At 37.4% G+C, this 23,700-nt stretch overlaps 1 protein-coding gene and 1 long non-coding RNA gene across 3 annotated transcripts in view; both read left to right on the top strand.

Moving 5' to 3' along the window:
- The window catches only part of LOC107681559 (protocadherin-7-like), a 152,817-nt gene that overhangs the window by 89,448 nt on the left and 39,669 nt on the right, over positions 1-23,700 (top strand). The gene's annotated exons all lie outside the window — the stretch shown is intronic.
- LOC107681560 (uncharacterized) lies at positions 993-17,205 on the top strand. The gene is made up of 3 exons (XR_001633271.1): positions 993-1,003; positions 16,965-16,968; positions 17,003-17,205. It is a non-coding gene; the product is annotated as an uncharacterized LOC107681560 (long non-coding RNA).

The raw sequence follows: 23,700 nt of genomic DNA, 5'->3' as shown, positions 1-23,700 counted from the left end.
CACAACAAATGGCCAAGCAAGCGCAGACACTGACAAGATACGCGATACAGAACGAGACCAAACGCGATATCAGCATGTCTCCACACAGATACATGTATTCGTATTGAATACAGGCAATTCACCCCAATCCAGAAGGGGGCGCTTGCTGCAATGCAACGCTGTTTGATAACCGGCCGCCAGCAGAAGAACAGCGAATGCCAGGAGTTGTGCACTTGAAGGCATCACTGTATAAAGGTCTGCTTTTATTTGTGTACACTCACAATGAAAACAAAACATTGTGCTTTTGTAAAATAAAGAAAACAAATAGGATATAGCTTTCTGACATTTGAGTTTATTTTCTGTGAACAAATTAAGCCTGTCACAAAAATGAACTGAAACTCAGCGTATATAGGCTACGTTACGTGTCGCACTGTTTTTTTTTCCCCTTGTTTATCTGTAAACTAAATCAAATACATTTCAAGAATTTATTCCTTGTATGCCTATATATGTACTGCAGATTTTATATATATAACATAATGTAATAATATTTAGTATTTTCACATCTAGGTGGAAAGAAATTGTAATTTGTACTACTGTCTGTTCAAAATAAATGAAAAGAAACTGAGCATAGTAGATTTTCTTTTTTTCCTGTTGTACCGAAATCATATCGAACCATGACCCCCGAATCGAGGTACATACTGAAACGTGACATCTGTGTACCGTTCCACCCCTAATATATATATATATATATATTACTACTTTTTAATATTTCACTATATTTTTTATTTATTTTAATGTATTTTAAATTGTAATTTGTTTCTGTGATGTCAAAGCAGCCATTGATTTTCAGCTGCCATTAGTCTTCAGTGTCACATGATGCTTCAGGATCATATCTACAATGATATGCAGATTTGCTGCTTAAGAAACATTGATTATTAATGTTTAATGTTGAAAACAGTTGTGCTACTTTTTTTGTAAAGTTTACAAAAACAGCATTTATTTAAAATATGAAATCAAATTTTGTGTATCACTATAAAAGTTTTTACTGTCACTTTTGATCCATTTAATAGAGTCTTCCTGAATAAAACTATTAATTTCTATTAATTAGTGTATGCCGTTTTATACTGGCATTGCTGAATAAATACAGCCTAAGACTAAACACATTGCCACTGGTTTTGTCAGTCCAACTGCATTTCACAGATGTAAGCATCCTTTAGCAGTTCAGTTCCTGGTCTGATCATGTCCTTTTGGCCAAATGCCTTTTGCCTGAAACAAGGCGCTTAACCCCTGTCTGCTCCAGAACATCCACCCGTTCATCCCCCCTTTTGTCTGCGTCGGATTATATTAGTAATACACAAAGTGAAGGATTCCTGGACAAACTGAATGCAATTAGCAGAAGCCTTAACAAAAGCCTTTCCACAATCCAGTCTTAACCGTGCGGATGTGGGCACATGCCTGTCTAAACACAGCAGCCATGTTTTGATAAGCTCACAGGCACAGTAAACACAATGATAAGGGTGGCTCGGGACAGTATCAGGGGAAATATATGGTGCCGTTAGTTGCTGTTGCCATCGGGAGACTTGGCATCAGGTTGGAAAATATTTTACCCATCTTTGTTTTTTTTTGTTTTTTTCCTAGTCTTTTCTGTCATTCTCTGTCCCTCCATTTATCCTTCTCTTTCTGTCTGCCCTCAAGGTCCCAGACAGTAAGAAATAAGTCATTTTCAGCTATAACAAGAAATGGTGAAAACAAATAAATAAAGACAGGCTAGTTAACTAATTTTGGGTAGGCAATAGCCTAGATTACGTTCAGACACACACACACACACACACACACACACACACACACACACAAACAATAGTGATTAAACATCTGCTGAAGCACATTAAACCGACAAGCATGGATTACAGAATTCCTGATCTGAATTCAGAATTTTATATTTTGATAGTAGTTTTAAAGATTGTCCAATAATACTAATAATACAATAATTCCAAGCCATTCCAGTCTTGACTTTTTCTGCATTTTGACAGGCGCGCACATTCAGTCCCTGCAGGGGTGAATGTGTGTTATTGGATCAGAGGCCGTTCCTGTAAATGGAGATCTGTGTGTTTACATCAGTAAGTGGATTATGGCCGACCAGTTTTCCTCACATCAGTCCCTTAACTTATGTAGCATGAGGAGTTTTCACACACATGATCACTCACACAAAGAGAAGAGTGAAGGGAAAAGGCATATAAATATACACAGTGAGGAGAGATGATGGGCTCAGTAATCATGTTAATGTTGATCTGAACGCTTGATTCTCCTCAAATCACTTGACATCACAGAACTCACGGGCTCATGGATATATAAATTGATTTATTTTATTTATTATTGGCTATCTGATGTTGATTTAAAGTGCCTTTTTTACCTTCATGAGGGAATATTTGATTTTGACAATACAAGCTGCCTTGCTGTCTAGCTGCCTACATACGTATCTACCTTCTAAGGCAGCATCCTAACAGAAATATAACTCATGGGAGTGTGATTTTGAACAGTCTAAGTTAGCAACAAAATATAGACAAATATTAAATGCATGAATATGCATAGCAAAATCAGTAAAATCATATAAAAAAAATCAAAGTAAGATCACACACACACACACACACACACACACACACACACACACACATATATATATAGGATTTGCCACTGACGATTCAAACGTGAGTTTTGAGCAGTGTAGAGTAGGGCTTGTTGTTTGTCATTTCTCCAATCACAAATGCAGACATGGTTTTATGTTTACGCGGCGCGATGCAACGAGTAAAAAGACAGTATTCACTCAGACACACACACACACACACACACACACACACACACACACACAAACAATAGTGATTAAACATCTGCTGAAGCACATTAAACCGACAAGCATGGATTACAGAATTCCTGATCTGAATTCAGAATTTTATATTTTGATAGTAGTTTTAAAGATTGTCCAATAATACTAATAATACAATAATTCCAAGCCATTCCAGTCTTGACTTTTTCTGCATTTTGACAGGCGCGCACATTCAGTCCCTGCAGGGGTGAATGTGTGTTATTGGATCAGAGGCCGTTCCTGTAAATGGAGATCTGTGTGTTTACATCAGTAAGTGGATTATGGCCGACCAGTTTTCCTCACATCAGTCCCTTAACTTATGTAGCATGAGGAGTTTTCACACACATGATCACTCACACAAAGAGAAGAGTGAAGGGAAAAGGCATATAAATATACACAGTGAGGAGAGATGATGGGCTCAGTAATCATGTTAATGTTGATCTGAACGCTTGATTCTCCTCAAATCACTTGACATCACAGAACTCACGGGCTCATGGATATATAAATTGATTTATTTTATTTATTATTGGCTATCTGATGTTGATTTAAAGTGCCTTTTTTACCTTCATGAGGGAATATTTGATTTTGACAATACAAGCTGCCTTGCTGTCTAGCTGCCTACATACGTATCTACCTTCTAAGGCAGCATCCTAACAGAAATATAACTCATGGGAGTGTGATTTTGAACAGTCTAAGTTAGCAACAAAATATAGACAAATATTAAATGCATGAATATGCATAGCAAAATCAGTAAAATCATATAAAAAAAATCAAAGTAAGATCACACACACACACACACACACACACACACACACACACACACATATATATATAGGATTTGCCACTGACGATTCAAACGTGAGTTTTGAGCAGTGTAGAGTAGGGCTTGTTGTTTGTCATTTCTCCAATCACAAATGCAGACATGGTTTTATGTTTACGCGGCGCGATGCAACGAGTAAAAAGACAGTATATGTCATTATAATCCATAATTATGTCTCCACTGGATGCAACAAATGCCTCGTTTATAATGGGTTTTATTGTTTTTGTCTCGTAGCTCCGGCCGAACAGGGCATCACAGTATGGTAAGGGTGTAACATTTCCGTCACACGCTTGAGGTATTCGGCCAATCACAACGCACTGGATAGCTGGCCAATCAGAGCACACCTCACTTTTCAGACTGATATGCTTTGTAAAAATCGACATGTTTCAGAAAGGCAGGGCATAGAGGAGAAACAATAATGTACAGTATGTGGAAAAGATTGTGTTTTTTTTTTTACTTATACCGCATAAACACATTTCATTACACCAAATACACAAAATAATGTTATTTTTAGCAACATCATATGACCCCTTTAAGAGCCTCAAAACTAGATCAGAATATAACTGTGTATCAGATTTTACAAAAATCAGATTTTTACAAAAAGTTACAATGACATTTCTTGCCATTTTTGATTTGATGCTCCGTTAATTGCTGACCCTAATACACACTGCAGATTGTAAATCTAGTAAACTGCCGTACATGTCACCGTTTTGCAGAGTCCCACCCTAGCTATGGTCTGTTTTGAGAGTGGATCAACATGTCAAATACTGAACTGGTTTGAGTGTAGCAGACAGTAATTCTGCTGTCTATAGGATTATTGGTGTGCATTGAGACTCTTGTTATCCTGATGTAATATATTCCACATCACATTAGAATGAATGATCTTGTGCTAATGAAATGCAGTAATTAATTGATTGCATTAAAAAAAAAGAGCTGAGAGGGTAAGATAGAGAGTAAAACAGAAAGAGAGGCTTTGATATGAGAGTTTAAAATGGCTTCCGCAGAACTGAGACGGAATACGAGGTCTGTGCTTTTTTTATTGGGGTGATTACACAAGCTGACAGTCCATTCTGTTGGCTAGCCATCGGTGTTGTAGTCAGAGAGAGGGGAAATAATCCTTCTCGACAGCCAGTCCTGCCGTGATATGAGAATACTTCTGGAGGATTCTCTGGCAATTACGGCCACGGAGTGAGGCAGATGCTCTGTGTGAGTCGGGATCTAAACATCACTAAGCACAAGGAGATGATTTGTACATCAATCTGTGCATTTGCATGAGTTAGCATGTGGATTTGGCTCACAAAAATAATTTATATAAAAATGTATTGGTCCTTTTGCATGCATGTTAGTATTTATTTCAGTCTATTGTAATATCAATCCGAAGTCACTATGCTGTAGGACAACTATTTTCAACATTAATAATATTAAGAAATTATTATTATTATTATTTTTTTTTATATTTTTGTAATCCTTGAGCACCAATCAGCATTACAAAGATCTATGTGACACTAAACACGTTAAAAATGTGTTTATTATGCAAGATTAATTAATGTGTTAATTAATGCAAAAATATAACTCATCTAATCATACCCCTGACTTATATGCTACTATGAGCAACACTTCTACAGAAATATTGATATATGCAATACATTAATTGTGATTAATTTGATTTATTAAAAATCATATCTTGTAATTAATTTGATTAAACCTTTAATCAATTTACAACCCTGCTAAAATCTTTTTGAAACTCTTATACAAGCATTTACTCTATGTACTTAGAAAATCCTCTGTTAATGCCCTGGCGCATCATGTTACAAGGCTTTTAATTTTGAAGGGTATCTGTGTCCTTTAAAGTAGAGATAATGACTAATAGCTATATGCTAGGCCCGTTTAATTGACAGCATATGGTAATTGAGCTCAATAGTGCGCCCCCTACTGACTCCTGGTGAGTGACACGTCCTGAACCTGGGGTTGAGTTCCCAAAGTCAAGGGCCTGCATTACCATATCGCGCTGTCAGGGAGGAAGATGGAGAAAAAGAGAAAAAGGGAAGAGCAATGAAGGGCTCTCCTTTGCAAAGGTGTTTAATTATCTTCACTCAGGACCATGCCCCACCTGTTCCCTCAGACCAGCTGACACAACAAGCAACTGTCAAACAGACGACAGACAGATTAACCAGAGCACACCTGTAGAAAAGCGAGGGATGATCCTCCTCCTCTGTCATCTTTTCCTCCACACAAACTGCACACCCGTACAGCAATATGGCTCTTTTATTGCAGGACAAGGGAAAAGTATGTTAACGATTTCCAGCAAGCTGCATCTATTAGCGATGCGACAATGAGTCAATGCCATTACGACCTCTCTGCTCCCTGGCTGGGGTTTTGCGTTAAATAACCCTTTAGTCACGCGTGGCTGCAGTAGATAGCATAAAAGTCATCACGCTGCGCCGGCCATGACGCCTAATCAAAACGCTCTTTGTGTCGGCTTTAATCTGGCTCTCTCTAGACCGTCCGAGCTGTTCGCTCTTCCTCGGCTTCCTCCCTCTCCTCGCCCGTCTCCCAAATGAATCAACACTGTTTGGGAGGGAAAAAACGAAATAGAGCTGCCGATGAGAATTATACAACACCAGGGCTGCGATGACAGCTGGAAGGCCGACCTTGTTCCCTCAAGCTCAATGTCAGAGTGAGAGGCCACTGCCTCAATCACTACAGCACACTGTTGACAGGTTGGAGAAATATTGATTTTTAACATATGAATGTCTCTTAAGCCGCTGTTACTGGATATGAATTTTATATAGGAGCTTAGAGCATGATGTCAAGCTACTCTTTAATATTTCATAGCAGAAGGCTGAGCAGACAGAAATAGGAAGTTTGAAATACTACCACTTACTGTATTAGCCGTGCTCATTTTAACTCGTGTTTAGTCATAGTCATGTCATATTCAGCATTTTTAGTCAGTATTTTAGTTGGTTCTATTTCAGTGCAAATTTTACCCAAATGTTCAATTTTGTATTTGCAACTTTAGCAAGTGAAAAAAGCACAAACAATAGCGTTATTGTGACTTTGCTGTAATAATACAATATTGTTGCTATTAGTTATTGCCTGTGTTTCTTGCAGTAGCCTTGTCATATTTTATTCAACAGTATGATTTAATCAAATATGTTTAACTATCATCATGATAATTTGTCTCTTTTTTGGTATATCTCTGACAAAATCGAAAAGCTCTTTGTTAATGACTGTAATAATTCATAGGTATTTTCATTGACCGGATTAACATTTCTTATACAACGGCCAGATTAAACTGGCACTTACATAAGTGAAACGCAAAAGGTGTTTGCTGAATACAGTACTATTTTCCCAATACAGACCTCAGGCAAAAATAGCCTTTCCTTTGGTGTTTTTAAGGCAGACTAGAATAGCGGGGTCAGGCTTGTCTGTCTGGAGCGAGGTTCAGCTGTCTGATGGCTTACTTTAGCAGATGGATCCACAGGAAGTTCTGCTGCTGAGCTGGGCACTAATGTTCAGCTAAAGCTTTTGGGCAGCTTTCAGCACTTACTCAGTGTCTGAAGCACTCAAGAATGGACCTCTTTCTCTATTTATCTGTCTCATCTCTTAATCTTTCTTTTTCTTTCTTTCTTTCTTTCTTTCTTTCTTGAATACTCTCCATCCTTTTCTCACGCAGGGACACACAATCATACACACACTTGTGTCCCTGTGGCGAGAGCTGAAAGATGCTGACAGTGCAGCCTTTTGTGTGATGACACTGGCTCTGTAGCTCCCAACACACTACTGTAAACAGAGACGACGAGAGCGGCAGAAAGAGAAAGATTTTCATTTATTTTCCACGTTTATCTGCATGTACGGAGGGACTCATGATATTTGTTCCATAGTATATGCCACTCACAGTTGGGTTGCTATCCTATTGTAGCTTATTTATCACGGTTGGGTTGAGCCCTGCCCTCTTTTGGAATCTGAATGCCTGCTTACGCAGGTGTGGTGATAAAGATTGTGTAAGACAGAGGTAGTGGGGGATATGTTTGCCTTAGGGTGGGCCACTGGCTCTTGTAGACCATTTGGCCGGGACTGGGCCTGCCTGCTTTACTGGTATTGTAAAGAGCTGTCTCTACAAATCACAGCAGACAGCATGAGGGGAACGAGAAAGGAAAATACTGAGAATAAGAAGTGCAAGATATACTGTGGATAGATAGATAGATAGATAGATAGATAGATAGACAGATATATAGATAGATAGATAGATAGATAGATAGATAGATTATATCTTTTTTTTTCTGTCCTCATGAGGAATTCCTAATTTCATGAAGAATGAGTCTGTTTAATCCATTTCTCTGTTGGTATTCCGGCCCTGTCTCTGTCTCTGGCAAGTCAATAGATTTCAATGTCAATTTAGGCTCTGTGCTGCAGCTCATTTTAAACCAGTCAGCCTTCCCACTTATGAGCAGAGTACAGCTAGCCGATATTAATATCAGCTTCAAAGTCAGATCAGATTCAAATTGTTGAAGCCAGGTTATGGGAGCTAGTATTAGCACTCACAGCATGACAGTTTAAGTTCATCTGAATGTCTTTATATATATTTTTTTTACATTTCACTCTTCATATCTACAAAGCATGGTTTCCTTGTTTTAAAGGAATCTCTGGACATGTAATATCAAGGTAAACAAAATAATACATCTGCTCTTCCCGAAGGTGAAAACAGAAAAGGCGGGCTGTACTTTCTGTACTAAACAAGTTTCCAGCTCTGTGCTGCCCCCTGTTGTTTTCTTTTGGAGCAGGGTTTTTCATTTCTATTTATTAGAGCCCTTCAACATGAATAGTTATGTTTACTTTCATTATATTCTCAATTTAAAACACCTTCCCACATTCAATCACTTTTTTATCTAATTTCGTCCTCTCTCCCACTCACAGATACTTAAATTCCATTTTATAAAAAAAAAACAAAAAAAAAACCTATAAAAACGTACTTAAGCTACATTACATTTTTGCATATAAATCCATGCATGGGTCAAAGACGAGATGTCCCATTTTGTTGACCAAATTCAGTTTACAAAAGTGTGTGTGTATATACACACACACACACACACACACACACACACACACACACACACACACACACAGCACTTTCTAACTTGAAATCTACTTGACAACACAGGACGCAGTGGTAAGCATTAGTTATCCAGTTGGTGGGCTCTTGCCCGGTCCCCAGATAGGGACCCCATGCTGGGCCAATGCCCCGCTGTCAGCAGACCCCCTGGGGCTCCCACAGGCTGTCCACGGCAGGTGAAATGGTTGTGGTCTGTTTAAATCAATGAAGCCTTTTCCAGTGAAAAGGTTAGAAGACAGTGTTAACGTTCAGGGAAAGCAACACGTGGTGCTTGTCAGGTGTGCCTGTACGAGTGGCCTCAGACGCCCTGTGCTATAATGGACATGCTTGGTGTCACATCTTTGAAATATGAAGGCACACTATACGGCTCTCTGAAATAATGGATTCTGATTAGTCAGCCATGGCATTTTTGTATAATGACCAATATACTGACTCTTGTCTTATACAGGTGCATCTCAATAAATTATTCTAATTTGTTGAGATAGTGAATTGGTGGCTTTTTGTTAAATGTGAGCCAAAATCATCACAATTAAAAGAACCAAAGACTTAAACTACTTCAGTCTGTGTGCATTGAATTTATTTAATACACGAGTTTCACAATTTGAGTTGAATTACTGAAATAAATGAACTTTTCCACGACATTCTAATTTATTGAGATGCACCTGTACACAAACGTTAGCTTGCCACTGCAATGCACGGTCAGTTGGTCATTACTCCAAAATAAACTCCTTCAGGATGATTTCAGATTTTATTTTCTGACACTATCCAGCTGACTAGTAATTTTTTTCTACTTTTAGCACAAAAGAAGATGTTTCAGTCATAATAAATGTACAGAATCTTATGATGTCCTTGTGCCTGCACACACAGTGTGTGTGTATCTCTGGGGGGCTACTGGAGGGTACTAAGGATGCATAAACCTAATGGCCCATTTCTCATCATGGAGAGAAAGTCCACGTACTTTATTTAGCCGATCTCCATGGAGACCATGCAGCCGGACAGTGGCAAAGTCAGATAGGACAGAGATAGTTCTCCTATCTTTCACTTCAGTTCATTTGCTAGTACATGATTTATCAAATAAATATATATATATATATATATATATATATTACACTCTAAAAAATGCTGGGTTAAATACAACCCAGTGCTGGGTAAAATAGGGACAAACCCAGCAATTGGGTTGTTTTGACCCAGCGACTGGGTTACTACCCAGAAGGTTGGGTTAAACATTTAACCCAACCGCTGGGTCAAAACAACCAAATTGCTGGGTTTGTCCCTATTTTACCCAGCACTGGGTTGTATTTAACCCAGCATTTTTTAGAGTGTAGGATTAATTTGATAAAACATGCAAGCCTTAATCGGTTTGACTCTTAAACTGTTTAGGCTCATTTTGGTATTGTATAGAATTGTTTTACTCACATACAAAGAAGAAACAAAAAATGGAAAATGTTTCTAAAATACAGTGTTGTGCTCCCAAAAATGCCATGTACACCCTCTCAACCCTCTCATACCTCACACAGTCAAAACTGTATTGAATTATGTTGTGATCTTAGTCTGGCTGATTGAAACCAATCTTCCCTATATTCATCAGTAGCATCTTTGTTCATCCTGTAATTAATTTAGCTTTACACATAATCATATTTTGCTGACCGTCATTCCGAGCTTCATTCAATTGGCCTATAAAACTTTAGAAAACGACAAGAATCTTATCTTTGAACACTTTTAATTATTTCAACTCAGATGGTGTTCATTGTCTCCCTGTTATTAAAAGGGAGTCGACTGAAATCAGAGCATAAACGACTCCATAAATCACAGAGAAGATTAAAGAAAAGACTAAATTTTAATTTAATAGTTTCTGATGAACTGACAAGTCTGCCTGTACCTGCTACCATTTTTACATCCACCTTGGTTGCCTTGGCAACACCTTATATCCGCTGTTACCATGCTTACACTGCTCGATGCAGATGCACCGTTGCCACTGTCTGCTAGAATCTGACACGTAAACAACTAAACTTGCTTTTTCATTTGTTTGAGACACAGGAACATGTTTTCGATTATAAATAAACAGATTAATTAATTACTAGACTTTATAAACTGACCTGCTTTAAAAACATAGTTCACTCAAAAAATATAAATTATTTCATAATTTACTCACCTTCATGTCATTCCCAACGTTTTTTTCAAGAAATATTACGTCTTTCAATTAATTGAAATTTAGTAGCAATTTCTGAGTGAAAATTCTTCTGTGTACCCTTTTAAAATTCATCTCTGCTAAATTCCAAGTTTGCCTTTGCGAAAGAATAACAGGACGCTCTTCAAACATAAACTCAAAAATAAAGTGAGGTGAGAAGTAGCTGTAATATTCGTCATAATGAAGGGTTGAGTTGTAGTTGCTGTGTTCATTACTCTTGCCCTTTGATATGGATTTTAGAATTATGATGAGAACATTAAATCGACCCCGTCTGTCTTCCAAATCTCCTTTCATCCATAAGAATAGAAGTCCTCCACCAGTTTCTCTCATCTTCTGTTCTGTTTCTCTCGTCTGTTTCTTTGTAATTGGCCCTACCTTTCGAAAACACAGACAGTGTTAATTACGCACAGACTCCTCTGCAGAGATATAAGTATCGCTTTTTATTTCTCCTCTTTCCTACTACTTGTTTCACTTCTGTTTCAGTTTTTATAACCATTTCTTACTATGTGTAAGTAAGTTGTTGTTTTTTTGCATGCAAGATTGGTGAAGTGTTATTTTTTAGGATTACTGATAAACTACTGTCGTTTGATTTGTATTATTTGTATTTGTTATTTATTTTAATTTTAGTTAAATTATGTCTGAATTTATTATGTCTGTATAGGTATTTTGTTAAGTTTATTTTTATTTAATTTGAGTTATTTTAATACTTCAACAAACTAAATGGAAATTTTATAATATATACTGTATATATTGAATTTATAAATGTGTGTGTGTGTGTGTGTTTATAAATGTGTATGTGTATGTATATATATATATATATATATATATATAATGTATGTATGTGTACAAACGTACAAACAACACGTACGTTGTTTTTTTGGTGTCTGGCTTAGTGTTGTTATTTAAAAAAAATAAATTGTTTTATTTAGTGCTATGTTAGAATCATTATTATACTCTTATTTGTTCTTTAATATTTTAAATTGTCTTTAGCTTTATTTTTTGTTAAGTTTTGAAATTTTGTTGTATGCATTTGTCATTTTTATTTAATTTCTTTATTTTTAAAATGTGTATAAGTAGTATTTATAAAGTTTTAGCTTTTAGTTTTGGATCTGTTTTTAGTTGTTTTAATACTACAATTGATTGCTTCTGTTGTCCTCATTTGTAAGTCGCTTTGGATAAAAGTGTCTGCTAAATTACTAAATAAATAAATAAAATAAAATAAATATACCTCTGAGATCTGTCCTTAAGCCCCATTTAAGGGATTAACGTGTGGCGGTGGCTGTTTGCGCGCATTTCTGTTTGTATATGTGGCTGATTTCAATGTGATGTATGTGCTGGCAGCTTTTTTATGTTTACTGCACTTAACTGAGACATAATGTTTTATGTTTTATGTTTATGTTTTTCCATTTATTAAAAAAAATCATAAATACAAATTTCACCTCAGTTTTTAGCAAGACCTTGACAAGGGTTTGAAATCTGTAATAGCACATTTGAACTTTACCTTCACATACTGTAGTTTCAATCACATGCTGATCCCTCGGGTCCAAACAATCGGCTCCTCCTTCTATACGGAAGCTTCTTGTCGGATGGAGAGATAAAGGCAGGAGGAGGAGGGGAGGGATGGATGCAGGGAGAGAGGGATTTGGCTGTGGAAAGAGTGATCTCATTAGCCTTTGGTGTATTGTGTTGCAGTCAGGTAAATACATGCAGTGCTAAGACACCTAACACCTCTAGTGATGGTGACTAATGAGGTGCTGTGTTTGTGTGTGTTTTGAACTGTGCCTTCAGGAATATCACTGGTGTTGTGCACATGTATGACATGTAGGCCTCCAGTCAATTCAGGCGTAAAGGGTCTCTCATTTAACTCCTGTCTTTCTCGGAAATATACACACAGGACTGACTTGGCAGGTGTTTTTACAAAGCCTGACAGGTTAAGTCTATATATATATATATATATATATATATGTAGTTTGTTGTTGTTGTTGTCGTTGTTTGTTTAAAAAAAATAATATTTTTATTCGGTAAGGATGCATTAAGTCAAAAGTGAAGACATTTATCATCTTACAAAAAACATATATTCATCAAATAATCCTGAAGAAAATATATCACAGTTTCCATAAAAAATATTAAGTAGCACAACTGCTTTCAAATTTGATAAAAATAAAAAATGTTTCTTGAGAACCAAATGTAATAATGGCTGTTGAATAATGTCTGTCAGGTTTGCCACCACAGGAATTTAATATATTCAAATATAAAATTACTTTAAATTGTAATAATATTCCACAACATAACTGCTTTTATTATATTTTTGATCAAATCAATTCAGTCTTCTTGATTATAAGAGACTTAAAAAAAAACATTACAAAAAATCTTGTTTTGAATGGTAGAGTATTAAAAAAAAAAAAAAACTATTAACATTCTTTATATTAAAAAAACCCTCCAATTGTCCTTTCCTCTAATAATATTAAATACTAATAACTGAGTAATTACTGAATAATTACCTAATTACTCAATGGTTTGTACAGAAAGAAAATACAATAAATGTTGCAAAGCATTTTGAATTATCCATCAGTGTTTATTTATCAGAGTCAGTAAATGATAGAAGTGTTAAAACAACAAGTTAAAACAACCAAGGATATCTGCCCAGATACTATCCAGGTATGAAAGGCATGTTAATGCCATCTGTAAAAGAGGCCAAAAAGGACTTTAAATTGTAATATTGAGTGGAACTGACAAATATGACCTTAGAACCACTTCATTTGGAAGTAATTGCAAAATGAATGTTTACAAGAGTGAAGTTAGCACTGTGAAAAGGTCGAGCATCCTTTGTTGCCACACGCTGTTTGCTTTACTATTTACTTGTTTTTTTTTTATGTATCTTACAGTTAGAAAATTAAAAATAAAAGAGTCTGACTGAGTCAGTTCAATGCTAATTGCGCACAAAAAAAGTGTTGCTGTGAAAAGAGGCAAAATAAGTAATTGTGCAGGCCGCCCGGATCTCAACTCTGAGTATCTGTAACAGCCTGTGTCCATAAAAGTCTTCAAAGGAGCCAAAGAAATATAAACCTGGTGAGAGTTTTTTTTTTTTTTTTAAAGAGACTGAAAACGCCATAAGGTGAAGGGATTGTGAGCGAGGCGATGAATGGTATTGACTGATGTCTGTAAATCAAGTCTTTGATGGCTGCTATCAGAGCTCAGGGCACAGGTGTTCTTTGAGTGGACTAGCTGTGCAGATAGACTGCTTTAGAAAGTCTGACCGCCGCTACAGCTGGACAATACGGTTAAGAAACACAGCCTGTATCGATTTTCCCCCCTTTCAGACAATATAGCTACAGTTGCCATTAGCGACGACGTCCATACTCATCTGTTTCCTGGGTTAAAGTGCAGCCAGGACAACAGGCTGTACATACTGGTGCCATTAGCCATGTCACTCACTGGCTTTGTGGCCTGAGTAATGATGGCAGCCATATACAGTGGCCTATTTTTAAACAAATGTTGATGGAAATTCTGCAATTGATTGTATCTCAGTAAACTATTTGGAACTGGGCAGTCCAAACAAAAGACTTTGAGTTTTGAGAGTCATGTATCTAATCTGCTTTTCCACCGGCCACCGCATTTGTCTAGAGCACGGATGGACTTGAACAAAGAGATAATGGGACACAGATGAATAGCAGAGGGCCTTTTATTGCAAAGCTTTTCTGTTTTAACTTGACAAGGCTACTTTGGTCTAAATACCATTCCCGTTAGGAAGAGGAACACTGCTCTTTTCTTTTTTCCGGTTCTGCCTCCAACCATCCCTGGGATCATCCATCAATACCTCCGGATTACAGGGGGATTAGGGACTACAATGGTTGCCGATTTTGGTAATCTGCCTTTTTTCTTCCATTTTTTTTTTTGTTTTTTTAGGAAAACGGATAAATATGTGGTAATTTGAGAACAAAGTATTGGCACTCAGCTTTCTGTACAGAGCACACAGCAATAGAACAGAATCCTCTTTGGAATTAATATTTAATGGTTTTGACTGGCTGTCGACAGCACGAGTATCATGCTGTTTTGTCTTTTTTAGCTCCACTTCCGCTCGACTTTAGAGATAGAAAGAGAACGGATGAAGTGAAATTCGAGCCGCGTGAGGAAGAGGGACTGAATCTGTGAAAGAGAGAGGAAATGGAACCCTATATTCTGCTGTTTTATTTCAACATGTCATTTCCTGCTGTTCTGACATGGCAAGAGACAAAGCACGCAAAGATGTTTAGATTGGGCTTCTGTCTGTTGATTCACATGTCACAAGGGTTTAATGCTTGTCCTCTAGAGGCGGCTCGAGACCCCTCGCATGCAGTCACTGACGTCTACCACCACTCCCCTGATCTTTAATTAAGAGAAGATGCCTTTGATATAATGGTGGTGTGTGTCTGTGTGAGTGTGTGTGTTTCCAGGCCATTAGGGGAATGTTTAGGCAGAAGGCAGGATGCATTCTCTGTTGATCAGTTCCCTGAGGGCTGCAAAGGAATCTGGGAAAAGCATTACACTGAAGACTACCTTAGGCCCTCTGGGATTAAACACACTTATTAGGCGTTCATTTCGAAGATGATGATAATTAGGTTCATCATGGTCTTCATCACCATCATCATTATTCCTACCTTAAATCAATATTTTCTTCAATCAATTCCACTGGCAATCAGCTAAATAGCAAATCAGTAAACATTAGAGATGCACAATCTATTGGTACCTTATCTATCTATCTATCTATCTATCTATCTATCTATCTATCTATCTGTCTGTCTGTCTATCTAGTGTGTATGTATGTATTTGTAAATATTATAAAATAGTAGATTGGATAAAATGTCTGTCTATGTAGTGTGTATGTATTTGCAAATATTATAAAATATTAGATTGGATAAAATAAATATTGGATTTTTTTAGTTATTCTAGTTTTACATTTAGTTTACCTTTTTGCATCATCATGACACCTGATCTTTAAAAATAAAACATATTGTATTAACATTGTTAAAGTTCATATTTACCAAACATCCAATACTGTGCATTATAAAATGCACAATTTATACTGTACAATTAATACCGTTCATTATAAAATTTACTTTATACAATGTTCTAAATAATTATTATATCACATTATAAAATATAAGCTTCACTTGTAGTATATAAAATGATTGATTTATAGTTTTTATTTGTATTATTATTATTATTATTATTTAGACACATTTTAAATGTCAAACATTTATCGGTTTTCTGCCATAACACTATTACAATTGTAATATTTTATAATTAAAAAAAACTAATTAAAATGATAAGTAACACTAATATATTGGCTTATTAAAATAATTATTGGCTTATTGGTTTTGGGCAGAATTTTAATAATTTTAAAATTAATTTTAATAAGGATTGCATTCCTGTTAAAATGCTGGGCATTACAATTGGTGATAAATTCACAGTGCTTGATATCTGTGCTCATAAGGGACTTTTATTATTTCCAGTACATCGCAGAGTTGTCGAGCACGATTTTCCAACCTTTTGACTGACAGCTCTGGTGCGCAGACGGATAGGTGTGTTCCCTAGTTAATGGTGTCCGTTTTGTTCCAGAGCGCAGTGTGTGATGAGCATGCTCTGTCTGAGACTACCAGCAGAAGAGAGAGAGAGCGAGAGATAAGGAAAAAAAGAAAGAAAAAACAAGAAAAGAGGGGAAAAATGGGTGGAAAACAGGACTGATACACGTACGAGCAAAGAGCCATGAGAGGGGGAGTGGAAAGAATGTTAGAAAGAGAAAGAGTGTGTGTTAGAGAGAGAGAGACGTACTATGGGAATAGAAATCTGAATCAGAAAGGTAACCATGTGCAGCGGTTCCATGCAACTGAATCTGCCTCAACACAAAGTGCTGAGGATCAACAGAGCAGAGCAGGGACAGAGAGAAAAAGGGGACACGAGAATGAAAGCAAAATGAGTCGTGGAGAAAGTCAATGAATGAAGAGAGATTTGCTGTAACAAAAAGGAGTGTAAGAGAGTGTTAAACTCACAAAATGTGACCAGTTAAACTCCACTAAGCAGGTAGAAACAGTCACACCTTTTGCACCTTCATACACACACACATACTGCAGCAACATAAATGGCTCAGACTCGCAGTGGCACTACGTCACTGCACAGAACTGCAGTGCAGACTTATATAGGAGGTCAGCACTCGATCCATACCAAATTCAAAGCCGGTTTTCCTTTATCTTAAACCCATGATCGACCGGGACAAATAGAAGAAGTTCCCACAGAGCGCGACTTGGCATAATTTTAAACAGAGGACATTCTTACCATGTTATTCACAGACCAGATAGTATTGTAAAATGCATGAAAAATAGTTAATTCAGTTCTCTCTTTATTGTATCACTCAAATCAGACACTTTGCCAGGTAGCCTTTTTTTCTGAGCCATTGAGGACCTTGAATGTTAGACACTGCGTCTATCACTCTGTCACAAAGACGAGAGCCTCCTCCATTCTTTCGTTTCATCTTTTCCTTTCTTTCTCCCTATTGAGCGTATGTGTGTATGACTCAAAGATGGTGCATGTGAATCACAGCAATGAAACAGGCTGCTACTAAGGACCCTTTGTGCATTAATTAGGCTCAGCATGTGCTCGCACGTGTGCGCTGCATGTGAGAAAAGCAGCTTTGTTTTGGCGTCAGGAGTCACGAACGTTTGAGTCATGGTCACGGAGATTGTATAGATTGTGACGATCAGAGCTAGATAAAAAAGTTCTGTCGTCTCTCTGGTTTAATTGGCAAGATTAATTAGGTCTGTATGAAAGTAATTATTCATTGGGTAATGACATTTGTTCGTTCTTTAGTACAGTAATTGGGCAAGTCAGAGACAAATTGCCCTTTCGAGACCTCCAAAGTCTGAACAAAGTACAACTTTTGGATTTACCTCAGTGAATGATAATTTGATTGCAACTTAGTGATGCCAAGTTTGCTTCGGAGGAACATATGTCTTTAATTTGCTATATGTATGTATTTATTTATTTATGTATTTATTTATTTACATACATTCTCAGCATACACACAAGGGGAACATACAGTTATGCTTATAAGTTAAACACTTTTCTCATTAGTTCACAAACCCCTTAGCCTTTTTTTTTTTTCCAAATAATATGAAATCATAAAAAAAGCATAATTTTTAGTACTGCCCTGAAGAAGCTGTAGAGCTCAAATTAAATACATACAGAAACAAAACAATAACTGAATTTACACAAATTATCCTGTTCAAAAGTTTACACACCCCTTGGTTAATAATATTGTTGCCTCCTCGAGCATCAGTGTCTATTTGCAGCCTTTTGTGATGTTTTGTATGTTTTATATGAGTCCCTCAGGTGTCCCAAGTTGCAAATCTGTTCCTCGCCAACACTGAGACACTGTGTAGAGAAAGAACATGCTCGGAAACCAAAGAACATACAGTTTTGAATGAACTCAGGTGCACACAAATGGGCTTGTACTCAAACTTGACACAGACTCAGACATTTTGGACTGGAAAGTACAGTCAAATCCAAGTCATGTGTAACATGAAAGATAAAAAGTAAGTAAGAACATCAAATTAAGATAACAAGACATTAATAAACTTGTCCCACTCAAACTCAGTAGGGGTTAAAAACCTGCTGTAGCCCTAAAAATGCAGTTTTGGTTTAAAAAAAAAAAAAAGACAAACATAATGCAGATTTGGCAAATGGTATGTAAACTTCACTGTATATGCATTAAACTAAAAGCAACAGAAGTACTTCATGTCCAAAATGTATTTATGCCCTTCCCGGCCACCCATAAACTCTGAGCATTCTCTGCTCACCCAGAGCTAACACTAGCAACAAAAGAGGATCATTTCCCTCTGGGTCTGTACATGATTTAGTGCACTACGTGTCAGATGGTATCCTTCCATGTCACTTCTCTCCTAATGGTAATTCACACGATTGCTCTCGGAATTACTTAGTCAAACTTATTGCTGGAGACAGACCTGTTAATTCCAATTCATTTCATTCTATGGGGAGAGAGGTGAAAGTGCAACACGACAGAGAGAGAGTGAGAAAGGAGACAGCATCAGAGATGGACTTGCCCCAGTCAAACTCCTAAGGGCTCTTAGGGTTCTTTGTCAGCACATACAGTCAGTTAGAGTTGATGCAGTATTCATGGGGTAGAAAGGAAAGCTTGGTGGTGGTGGGGGCGGTTAGACCCTGAATTACATTGAATAAAAAGAAAAATGAGTGCATTAGTATTCAAAATGTGGCCTGAGCTAACCCCCCTCATTCCTTTGATTGCTTGCAGCAGGGGAGCTACAAGCTAACTGTTGTGTGATAGGGTATTATCTAAAGGAGAGGGTGATGCACTAGGCGTCTGCCACAAAATGGAGTCACTCAACTGAACAGGGATAGGAATGCTAGCTTTCTGCGCCGTGAGAGAGCGAGTAACAGAATAGTGAGATGAAAGAAAGCAGAAGGGAGAGTGCGGGAGGTTTGGCTAGGGCCACAAGACCACTTGACAGAAGAAGAGAGGAAAGGAGGGAACGGGAGGAGACATCAGGGCCTGGGCGGACGTACCGTAATTGTTGGCGCAGAGGCACTTGCAATATATTTGCTCATTCGTTATCAGCCTGACACATATTTGCTGACGCTCGACCCATTACCTCAGGCTGGCCAGAGCAGGAGACAGCATTCTAATTCAGGGGGCATAACAGGTCCTTATAAATAAATAAACAGACGAAACTGGCTCCATTATTGCGCTTGATGGGTTTTACATCACAAATGCGCTTTTGTTCATCCACTAGTTTTGTGCTAAGGCTTGTTAAAAAAAAATGTGATTGGGTTCAGAAGAGTTATGTGTCCTAATTTTTTACCCAATGAAATAATTTAATATATGAGGAGAAAGTCAGGCATATTGGTGGATGCCCGCTGTGGGGTCCTTCTGTCAGTGTGAAATATTGCTGATTGGAGCACACATGCGGTGGGAAGGAGGGAGGAATGAATCAATCTTAGTGGGGGTCCTAGAGTCATCTGACTATTTTCTTGTGAGAGGAAGGCTGACACACACAGTACTGGAATTGAAAGGACTTTATATTTATACAGGAGCTATATACACTGCATAAAACAGGATTGTTTTCTGAGAAAAAAAAAGAAAAGAAGAAAAAAAGTAAGTTTTTGCTTAAAGAGAAAGTACAAGAGAAAATATCTGCCAATTGGCTAAGATAAATTAACTTGTTCTCTTTTTGAGTTACTTTTTTTCTTAACTCATTGGTGATATTATTTCTAAAAAGTAAATGTATCTTGATTTAATAATATTTAGATGTTTACATGGAAAAAAGAAACCAAAATAATGAGAATAAAATAACTTTTTCAATGTACTGATAAGGAAATAATTCCTGCATGCATGTTTTCCTTCATTTTTGCAGTGTATTAGATTATTACCAGAAAACATATAGAATAAAGCTACTTTTGAAAACAAGAACTTATAAGACAATTTGGTGTGGTTTATATCTGGTCATCAAAAATGTAATAGGAAATCAAGTTTCATGCATGCAGTCATACACAAAACAAACCTGCCTCACATTCACAAGCTCTCTGACCTCTGACACAATCAAGTTCCTTATTTTCATTGATTATGTTACATGTTACACCTATGATCAGTCCACAAATGGCCACGATTGGATCACACCTGCTCCATCCTCTTTGAAACCCTGCTCGCGCTTTATAGCCAATAATGGCGGGCGATCGATAACACAGTGATGAATGCTAAGGTGATGTGATCACACGCTCACCATGCATTATAAAGATCAATAGAAACAATAACCATCCCCCATTCATGATCTCACCATGCTTAGTCCCCCATCTGCACCCTCACGGAGCTTTTCCATCAAAACGCTATTACACAAAGAGTAACGGTTGGATGGTGGGAGTGAAAGAAAAAAAAGGAGCAAGAAAGTGAGAGAAGGGGTGAGGGAGGGAGAAATGCAATTTCACCCCCGACTACTGCAAGCCATAGACGGAAACAGTTTACAGATGAAAGTAATTTCATTTAATTTGCTCTCCATAAAAAGAGGGGCAATGCTGATATATTCTCACAGACAGATGCACAGCAGTGCAGCTGAGGCAGAAATAGTACAACAACCTCATCCTGTTGGCGGATGAGAGTCGGTGGCGAATGCTCTGTGTTGTGTTGTGGTGCGATCCAGAAAGGAAGGTATTTAGGAGAGAGAGCAAATTTATAAAGTATTCACCTGCAGTACCGGACAAATATTGACTTTTTTGGTGGGAAGTGTCTGTGGCGTCTCTGAGGGATCCGCGGGCTCGCCGGAGAACTGCCCTTAGTCAACAGAGAGCAGTTGTATTGAAGAATGCCGGACTGCAGGATTACACCTGTGTCACCTTTACTTTGGCCGAGACATGGCTGCGCGTGATGAGGTGACATTCACAAATGACCCTTATGGTCAACTCTTTGAATACTTAGGCTACCCTGAGCTGTAGTAACATTAAAGCTGATTCCTATAAAGATTGAAGCCAAATCGCTCAGATGTTCAGCTTTAAAATCATGAATTGCATTTGCAAGACATTTTGCTTCAGTAACTTGATGTCTTTTTGAGTAAAAATACCATTTTGCTAGCATAAATTAAAACAGCATTTTTTATTATTTAAAAGTAGTCAAACAATCACTTTTCTCATATAGATTGTGGAAGAGAATTCCAGAGATGAGGAGCAGCACAGCTAAATGCCCTGGACCCCATAGTGACTAAACGAACAAAGGTTACAACAAGGGAAACAGATGAAGATGATCTAAGAATACTTACGCTTCGGGATGTAGATATGAAGCAAGTCGGAGAAATATGAGGGTGCAATATTGTGAAGAGCTTTAAAAGTAAGAAGCAGAATCTACTCAATATTTAACAGGAAGCCAGTGTGAATGATAGAGAACAGGAGAGATATGCTCGAAGGAGGAGGTTCTAGTAATTATACGGGCAGCTGAGTTCTGGACCAACTTAAGTTTATGAAGGAGTTTGTGAGGTAACCCATACAGAAGAGAGTTACAATAATCAATGCGTGAGGCGACTAGAGCATGTACAAGAATGGCTGTGGAATTGGATGTGAGGAATGGACGAAGACGGCTGATGTTCCGTAGGTGGAAATATGCAGACCGAGTAATATTGTTCATATGATTTTCAAAAGACAAAGTACTATAAAGGATGACACCCAGACTCGTAACCTGAGAAGATTAAGAGATTATAGAATTATCAATGGAGAGTGAAAAGCTACTGAATTTTGACAAGTTGGATTTGGTGACAACAAGACTAACCTCTGTTTCATTAATATTCAGCTTGAGAAAATTGTGTAAAAACCAGGATTTAATCTCTTATAGGCAATCCAAGAGAGAGGAAGAAAGAAGAGTAGAATTTGGCTTGGAGGACAAACAGAGCTGGGTGTCATCCGCACAGCAATGAAAACTAATGCCATATTTCCTAAAAAAAACAAAAACAATAATTAATAAGTAAATTATAAATAAAAGAGGGTCCAAACCAGAGCCTTGAGGAACACCAGTGGTAACAGATGAAGAGTATGATCTGAATTTTTTAAACTGGACAAACTGAGTACGCCCAGAGAGATAAGATCTGAATCAGGTGAGAGGGACACCAGTGATACCTATAGAGAACAGTCTATCTAAAATAACTTGATGGGAAATCTTATCAAAGCCCACACATAGATCAAGTAGGATAAGTATAGTAGTATAGAGTCCAGAATCAGCTGCCATCAGCAGATCATTAACAACTTCTACCATGGCAGTCTCTGTACTATGCAGTGGGTGGAAACTGGACTGGAATTTTTCAAACAGACTATTTAATAGGTGGGAATGAACCTGAGATGCAACAACCTTTTCCAAGATTTTTGAAAGAAAAGGTAGATTGGACATTGTGTGAAAGTTGGCAAAATTATTAGGGTCAGCGCCCGGTTTCTTGAGTCTTGGGATTATTACAGCAACCTTAAAGATGAAGAAACCACAGCAGAGGTTAGAGAAGAATGTATAATATCGGTTACTTTACCAGATAAAGAAGATAACCAGGCTTTGACCAAGTGAGTAGGGAGTGGATCTAACTGACAGGTGGAAGACTTAGATTGTCGGATGAAACCTGATATTTTATCAACAGTCAGAAGTTCAAAACTATCAAATAAAGACAGAAGAGAATCATGGGAAGGCAGATACAACAGATCACATGCCATGTTATTTTGAGGAATTAGTTGTTGATGAATATTGTATAATTTCGTATAAAAAAGGTAATAAAATTACTGCATAAATCAATAGAATATAGGTGAGAAGGAAGGATATCAGCAGAAAGTAAGATATTATTTACTGTATTAAACAAATATCTTGTGTTTCCTTCATCTGACCTAATTATAGTAGAGTAGTAATCAGATTTAGTGGTTAAAAGAGCATTCTTGTAAAAGAGCTGTATACATATCTTTATGAACAGTAAGTCCAGTTTTAATGCATAAACATTCCAAGCGACGCCTCTTAGTTTTAAGTTGTCTCAGTTCTGGTGTAAACCAAGGTGCAAAATGAGTAAAGTAGACAGTCCGAGTTTTTAAAGGTGCAAGTGTATCAAGCACACTATGCAGTCCCTCATGATAATAGGAAACCAAATAATGCGGAGTAGAAAAGGTATCTCTCCTGAAGAAATGTTCAAGTCCATCAGAAAGAGCAGATGAATCAATGTTCTTAA

Source organism: Sinocyclocheilus anshuiensis, unplaced genomic scaffold (assembly GCF_001515605.1).
Source record: "Sinocyclocheilus anshuiensis isolate Anshui unplaced genomic scaffold, SAMN03320099.WGS_v1.1 scaffold1648, whole genome shotgun sequence".
In the NCBI taxonomy this organism is placed as follows: domain Eukaryota; kingdom Metazoa; phylum Chordata; class Actinopteri; order Cypriniformes; family Cyprinidae; genus Sinocyclocheilus; species Sinocyclocheilus anshuiensis.
This window is presented reverse-complemented; position numbering and strand designations above follow the sequence as displayed.